Source organism: Oncorhynchus mykiss, chromosome 3 (genome assembly GCF_057628025.1).
Source record: "Oncorhynchus mykiss isolate SJ-2025 chromosome 3, ASM5762802v1, whole genome shotgun sequence".
Taxonomy (NCBI): Eukaryota; Metazoa; Chordata; class Actinopteri; order Salmoniformes; family Salmonidae; genus Oncorhynchus; species Oncorhynchus mykiss.
This window is the reverse complement of record NC_143024.1, coordinates 80,890,076-80,898,967: the sequence shown is the minus strand read 5'-3', so window position 1 is coordinate 80,898,967 and position 8,892 is coordinate 80,890,076.

The following is an 8,892-nucleotide window of genomic DNA, read 5'->3' as shown; positions in this document are numbered from 1 at the left end:
TCCGTCATCATGAAGTGCTTTGAGAGACAAGTCAAGGATCATATCACCTCCACCCTACCTGACACCCTAGACCCACTCCAATTTGTTTACTGCCCCAATAGGTCCACAGAAGATGCAATCGCAATCACACTGCCCTATCCCATCTGGACAAGAGGAATACCCATGTAAGAATGCTGTTCATTGACTACAGCTCAGCATTTAACACCATAGTACCCTCCAAACTCATCATTAAGTCTGAGACGCTTTCTGACAGGGCGCCCCAGGTGGTGAGGGTAGAAAACAATATCTCCACCCCGCTGATCCTCAACACAGGGGCCCCACAAGGGTGCGTTCTCAGTACTCTCCTGTACTCCCTGTTCACGCATGACTGCGTGGCCATGCACTCAATCATCAAGTTTGCAGACGACACTATACTGGTAGGCTTGATTACCAACAACAACGAGACGGCCTACAGGGAGGAGGTGAGGGCCCTCAGAGTGTGGTGTCAGGAAAATAACCTCATACTCAACAAAACAAAGGAGATGATAGTGGACTTCAGGAAACAGCAGAAGGAGCACCCCCTTTCCACATTGACGGGACTGTAGTGGAGAAAGTGGAACGTTTAAAGTTCCTCGGCGTACACATCACGGACAAACTGAAATGGTCCATCCACACAGACAGCGTGGTGAAGAAGGCGCAACAGAGCTTCTTCAACCTCAGGAAGCTGAAGAAATTTGGCTTGTCACCAAAAACACTCACAAACTTGTACTGGGGCATAACCGAGAGCATCCTGACAGGCTGTTTCACCGCCTGGTACGGCAACTGCTCCGCCCACAACCGTAAGGCTCTTCAGAGGGTAGTGAGGTCTGCACAATGCATCACCAGGGGAAAACTACTTGCCCTCCAGGACACCTACACCACCCGATGTCACAGGAAGGCCATAAAGATCATCTTGACAACAACCACCCGAGCCACTGCCTGTTCACCCCGCTATCACCCAGAAGGCGAGGTCAGTACAGGTGCATCAAAGCTGGGACCGAGAGACTGAAAAACAGCTTATATCTCAAGGTCATCAGCCTGTTAAACAGCCACCACTAACATTGAGTGGGTGCTGCCAACATACTGACTCAAATCTCTCTAAAAGCTATTTTATATCATGTTTACATACCCTACATTACTCATCTCATATGTACAGTGCCTTGCGAAAGTATTCGGCCCCCTTGAACTTTGCGACCTTTTGCCACATTTCAGGCTTCAAACATAAAGATATAAAACTGTATTTTTTTGTGAAGAATCAACAACAAGTGGGACACAATCATGAAGTGGAACGACATTTATTGGATATTTCAAACTTTTTTATTAACAAATCAAAAACTGAAAAATTGGGCGTGCAAAATTATTCAGCCCCTTTACTTTCAGTGCAGCAAACTCTCTCCAGAAGTTCAGTGAGGATCTCTGAATGATCCAATGTTGACCTAAATGACTAATGATGATAAATACAATCCACCTGTGTGTAATCAAGTCTCCGTATAAATGCACCTGCACTGTGATAGTCTCAGAGGTCCGTTAAAAGCGCAGAGCATCATGAAGAACAAGGAACACACCAGGCAGGTCCGAGATACTGTTGTGAAGAAGTTTAAAGCCGGATTTGGATACAAAAAGATTTCCCAAGCTTTAAACATCCCAAGGAGCACTGTGCAAGCGATAATATTGAAATGGAAGGAGTATCAGACCACTGCAAATCTACCAAGACCTGGCCGTCCCTCTAAACTTTCAGCTCATACAAGGAGAAGACTGATCAGAGATGCAGCCAAGAGGCCCATGATCACTCTGGATGAACTGCAGAGATCTACAGCTGAGGTGGGAGACTCTGTCCATAGGACAACAATCAGTCGTATATTGCACAAATCTGGCCTTTATGGAAGAGTGGCAAGAAGAAAGCCATTTCTTAAAGATATCCATAAAAAGTGTTGTTTAAAGTTTGCCACAAGCCACCTGGGAGACACACCAAACATGTGGAAGAAGGTGCTCTGGTCAGATGAAACCAAAATTGAACTTTTTGGCAACAATGCAAAACGTTATGTTTGGCGTAAAAGCAACACAGCTGAACACACCATCCCCACTGTCAAACATGGTGGTGGCAGCATCATGGTTTGGGCCTGCTTTTCTTCAGCAGGGACAGGGAAGATGGTTAAAATTGATGGGAAGATGGATGGAGCCAAATACAGGACCATTCTGGAAGAAAACCTGATGGAGTCTGCAAAAGACCTGAGACTGGGACGGAGATTTGTCTTCCAACAAGACAATGATCCAAAACATAAAGCAAAATCTACAATGGAATGGTTCAAAAATAAACATATCCAGGTGTTAGAATGGCCAAGTCAAAGTCCAGACCTGAATCCAATCGAGAATCTGTGGAAAGAACTGAAAACTGCTGTTCACAAATGCTCTCCATCCAACCTCACTGAGCTTGAGCTGTTTTGCAAGGAGGAATGGGAAAAAATTTCAGTCTCTCGATGTGCAAAACTGATAGAGACATACCCCAAGCGACTGACAGCTGTAATCGCAGCAAAAGGTGGCGCTACAAAGTATTAACTTAAGGGGGCTGAATAATTTTGCACGCCCAATTTTCAGTTTTTGATTTGTTAAAAAAGTTTGAAATATACAATAAATGTCGTTCCACTTCATGATTGTGTCCCACTTGTTGTTGATTCTTCACAAAAAAATACAGTTTTATATATTTATGTTTGAAGCCTGAAATGTGGCAAAAGGTCGCAAAGTTCAAGGGGGCCGAATACTTTCGCAAGGCACTGTATATACTGTACTCTACACCATCTACTGCATCTTGCCTATGCCGTTCGGCCATCGCTCATCCATATATTTCTATGTACATATTCTTATTCATTCCTTCACACTTGTGTGTAAAAGGTAGTTGATGTGAAATTGTTAGATTACTTGTTAGATACTACTGCATGGTCGGAACTAGAAGCACAAGTATATTGCTGCCCTCACATTAACTTCTGCTAACCATGTGTATGTGACCAATACAATTTTATTTTATTTTGATTTGATAACCCTTAACTTTGACTTCCAAATGTGATGTTTTGATAAAAGTGCAAAAATGTTTAATTCTGCAGTGAGACTGTGAGGGGTTGTTGAATATTACACAACCCTGCTACACCTCACAACAACCAGCCTCTGTTATTACTGACACTTCAGACTGTGTGTGTACTGTACCTGTTTACAGCACTGTAAAAGCATGGCCGCCTTTAATGTTCTTTCAACAGGGTTCAACACAGGGTTAAGATCTCAAGAATCCCTGGCGCACTGTCTCACTTGATCTGAGGAGAGATGGCAGTGTGTGTGTGTGTGACTTGAGTGTGTGTTTGTGTCAGTTATGCCTCTGACAGGTGATGACGCTGATGCTGTAACACCCGGAAAACCTGACAAAAACCACAAATGACTTGCGTACTTGTGGCTGTGTCACACTGTGCTAATCTCTCTGTGAGTGGCTGTAAAACATGACACATTATAATACGCTTTCACCTGCTACGCTGTTTACAAAACAATGGGCTGGTTAACATTGTCATGGTAGAGGGTCTTCCTAGACACACAAACATAAGTACATGTATTCAAAGAAGCGAGCCGATGCACGCACGCAGACACCAACACGTCAGAGAATGAATAGTTACACAATACAAAAACATACGTAGCTACATACATACAAACAAAAGAGCGAACGCACGCACACATAGTATTGTACAGCTAACCTTGTGGGGACACACAATTCAGTCCCATTGAAAATTGTATTTTCCCTAATCCTAAACCTAACCTGTACTCTTTTCCTAACCTTAACCCTAACCCAAAAACCTAACCTTAACCCTAAACATAACCCTAGCTCCTAACCGTAAAGGTAACGCCACCTCCTAACCCTAACCCTAAACGTAATTCTAACCCTAACACTAACTCTACCCTTAACCCCAAACCCCTTTGAAAAAGCATTTGACGTCGCGGGGACTAACAAAATGTCCTCAGTTGGTCAATTTTTGTTTGTTTACTATTCTTGTGGTCCCCATAGTTAAACACACACACACACACACACACACACACACACACACACACACACACACACACACACACACACACACACACACACACACACACACACACACACACACACACACACACACACACAGGACAAGGGAATGGACATAATTGTGCTTTATTGCTGTACAGGTATTTATGAAAAAAAGTATGATACAACACATATATAATATTTTGTTCTTTTTTACACACAATGTGTGCAGGTAAAACATACTGTATGTAATTTCCAAAAAGAGGGGGAAGAGACAGGAAAACAACAACAACCATTACAACAAGGCAGTGATATGCCCATGTACTAAAATATACAGTGTCATTGGAATACTGTACATGGACTGTGAACAGCACAATGCCCATTCTGCACTGGTTGTAGCACCAGACATCTGATCTAGGAACATTATGATAAAGGGATATCTGACTATGAATGAAAAATGGCAGACATTGAGGATATGACACACATTGAGGATATGGTGTGTGTGTGTGTGTGTGTGTGTGTGTGTGTGTGTGTGTGTGTGTGTGTGTGTGTGTGTGTGTGTGTGTGTGTGTGTGTGTGTGTGTGTGTGTGTGTGTGTGTGTGTGTGTAGGGGGATATACGTGTGTAGCTTGTACTGTATTTTAGGTTGCTGTGGAAGGGGAAACATCGAAAGGTGACAAGCACATTGAAGAAATGGCAGAGTGAAATGGCAGTCGGAATTAACATCTGAATTGGCAGTGTGAAATGGCAGAGTGAAATGGCAGTCGGAATTGACATCTGAATTGACATCTGAATTGGCAGTGTGAAATGGCAGTGTGAAATTGTGTGCAGTGGTTCACAGTGTAAAGCTTAAAAGGATATTCACATTGTAAAGCGTTAACTCCCGAGCACCGGAGGGCAATGATGAGTGGTCAGATCATGCAAGGAGACAAAGCACTAATATCCTGTCTAAAATGCCTTACAACAGTAGCCATCATCCTCCTCATGTTTTCATCACTTTAAGGCTGGTTTACAGTTGGTCTATCGACATGTCTGCAGACAGTCCCAGTGATGTAATGAGCATTCTATTGTCATCCGACATCAAACTTGTCGTTGTCGTTATGAAAAAGAATCAACTCAAAAAAGACAGGCTGCATGACACCACAGCCCGATGCTCCAAAAAGCATAGCTGCTGTATTTTAACACTTATCAATCAAATGTATTTATAAAGCCCTTTTTACATCAACCAATGTCACAAAGTGCTGTACAGAAACCCAGCCTAAAACCCCAAACAGCAAGAAGTGCAGATGTAGAAGCACTCATCCATTTAGTCGACGTTAATCTGACAAGCCAGGCAATTAAACGCTTTCTAAACAATGTTTTGGTTAGTTTCTATCTTATTTAAATAATGACCAGATCATAGCTGACAACATCTTAACTGCTGCTCATTTCTTATTCATTATTACAGGAAAATAAAATCAACAAGACCATTATTTACAATTATTTACGAGCTAATTACAGAAAACAGCTTAATGTTTTGAGCGTGACGAAATAAAAGCAGGGCATTCTACCGGAGAATTGTTGAACTTGTGCACTGTTTCGTTGCTGTCTCAGCGAGGTAAACATGTCAACAGACGCTGCGACGGGGTCAAAGTTGAACATGCTTCATCTGTCCCCGAAAAGGGAAGCAACAGTCTACAGGCACTCCACCTGAGTATAAATGAAAAGTTGTTTTGACCAGCAACACTTGTCACATTCTAATTGTCTACAGACATGTCTTAAGACCAAGTTTAAACCAGCCTTTACAAATCATAGTAGTTTGGGATTAATAAACACATGAGGAACCCTGTTTAGTGGTGGACTTCAGCACATCGAAGTAAGAGTGCTACACCTTCCTACACCCAAAATAAATATTGATTGATACTGCTATTGACTGGGACTGTCTCAATGTAATAGGTGTGTGTAAACTCTGTCCGATAGTCATATATACATGTAGAACACAGTTTGTTTTTTTGTCATTTCTGGACACAACTTGTAGACTTGTTTACATGTTGCTGTGCATTTTGTTGCCAACCATGCCTGCCAACTTTACGGTTTTTACTTTTTAATTACCATTTATATTTTTAGTTTTTCCCTCGCTCAACTTTTTTCATTCAACTTTTTCACTCCGGACGCTATATCTGGACGTGGTTTGTCAGGACCTCCACAAGCCGAAGCTAAGTAGTAACATTAACATGATGCCTTCTAATTGCAGTCACTGTACTCATAATATACAGGAGAACGATCGCCTTACGGCGAGGATAGCTGTGCTACAAGCCCAGCTTCAGACATAATCGTTAGGCAAAGGTAATTTAAGTGTAGGAAAGGATGAAACAGCGTCTGAGTCACCAGTAAGTACAGATAGTAGTATAAATCCCCTCGCAGAGTCCCTGCAGCCAGACAACTTTCTCATGGCTTCTGGAAGGAAATGCGGTAGGAATGCTCAACCGGTGTCGCTAATTCAGCCGACAGAAACTTTCAACCGGTTCTCCCCATTAAGCAGCGGGTCGGAGTCAGAGGCCAAGCCTTCTCTGGTCTCTACTCCTCCCGTTACGGGGTCTGAGATGCCGAAGCCTGCCACCATTAGCTCTGACAAATTGAAAATCCTAGTCATTGGCGACTCCATTACCCACAGTACTAGATTTAAAACGAATCATCCAGCAATCATACACTGTTTACCAGGGGACAGGGCTACCAAAGTTAAGGCTAATCTGAAGATGGTGCTGGCTAAAGCTAAAACTGGCGAGTGTAGAGAGTATAGGGATATTGGTATCCACGTCGGCACCAACGATGTTAGGATGAAACAGTCACCAAGCGCAACACAGCTTCAGCGTGTAAATCAGCTAGAAAGATGTGTCGGCATCAAGTAATTGTCTCTGGCCCCCTCCCAGTTATCCCAGTTAGGGGGGATTGATGAGCTCTACAGCAGGGTCTCACAACTCAATCATGTTTGAAAACTGTTTTCTGCCCCTCCCAAAAGATAGCCTGGCCTGTTGAGGAGTGACGGACTCCATCCTAGCTGGAGGTGTGCTCTCATCTTATCTACGAACATAGACAGGGTTCTAACTCACCTAGCTCCACAATGAGATAGGGTGCAGGCCAGGCAGCAGGCTGTTAGCCTGCCTGCCAGCTTAGTGGAGTCTGCCACTAGCACAGTCAGTGTAGTCAGCTCAGCTATCCCCATTGAGACCGTGTCTGCGCCTCGACCTAGGTTGGGCAAAACTAAACATGGCAATGTTTGCCTTAGCAATCTCACTGGAATAAAGACCTCCTCCACACCTGCCATTATTGAAAGAGATTGTAATACCTTACATCTCAAAATAGGGCTACTTAATGTTAGATCCCTCACTTCCAAGGAAGTTGATAGTCAATTAACTAATCACTGATCATAATCTTGATGTGGTTGGTCTGACTGAAACATGGCTTAAGCCTGATGAATTTACTGTGTTAAATGAGGCCTCACCTCCTGGCTACACTAGTGACCAACTCCCCGGCACATCCCGCAAAGGCGGGGGTGTTGCTAACATTTATGATAGCAAAATTCAATTTACAAAAAAACCCAGACTTTTTCGTCTTTTGAGCTTCTAGTCATGAAATCTATGCAGCCTACTAAATCACTTTTTATAGCTACTGTTTACAGGCCTCCTGGGCCATATACAGCATTCCTCACTGAGTTCTCTGAATTCCTGTCGGACGTTATAGTCCTAGCAGATAATATTCTCATTTTGAGTGACTTTAATATTCACATGGATAAGTCCACAGACCCACTCCAAAAGGCTTTCGGAGCCATCATCGACTCAGTGGGTTTTGTCCAACATGTCTCCGGACCTACTCACTGCCACAGTCATATTCTGGACCTAATAAATATTGTGGATCGTAATGTTTTTCCTCATAATCCAGGACTATCGGACCACCATTTTAATACGTTTGCAATCGCAACAAATAATCTGCTCAGATCCCAACCAAGGATCATCAAAAGTTGTGCTATAAATTCTCGGACAACCCAAAGATTCCTAGGTGCCCTTCCAGACTCCCTCCGCCTACCCAAGGACGTCAGAGTACAAAAATCAGTTAACCACCTAACTGAGGAACTCAATTTAACCTTGCACAATACTCTAGATGCAGTTGCACCCTAAAAACAAAAAACATTTCTCATAAGAAACTAGCTCCCTGGTATACAGAAAATATCTGACCTCTTAATCAAGCTTCTAGAAAATTGGAACGGAAATGGCGCTATACCAAACTGGAAGTCTTCCGACTAGCTTGGAAAGACAGTACCGTGCAGTATTGAAGAGCCCTCACTGCTGCTCGATCATCCTCTTTTTCCAACTTAATTGAGGAAAATAAGAACAATCCAAAATCTATTTTTGACACTGTCGCAAAGCTAACTAAAAAGCTGCATTCCCCAAGAGAGGATGGCTTTCACTTCAGCAGTGATAAATTAATTAACTTCTTTGAGGAAACGAACATGGTCATTAGAAAGCAAATTATGGACTCCTCTTTAAATCTGCGTATTCCTCCAAAGATCAGTTGTCCTGAGTCTGCACAACTCTGCCAGGACCTAGGATCAAGGGAGACACTCAAGGTTTTAGTACTATATCCCTTGACACATTGATGAAAATAATCATGACCTCTAAACCTTCAAGCTGCATACTGGACCCTATTCCAACTAAACTACTGAAAGAGCTGCTTCCTGTGCATGGCCCTCCTATGTTGAACATAATAAACAGCTCTCTATCCCCCAATGTGTACCAAACTCACTAAAAGTGGCAGTAATAAAGCCTCTCTTGAAAAGTCAAACCTTGATCCAGAAAATATTT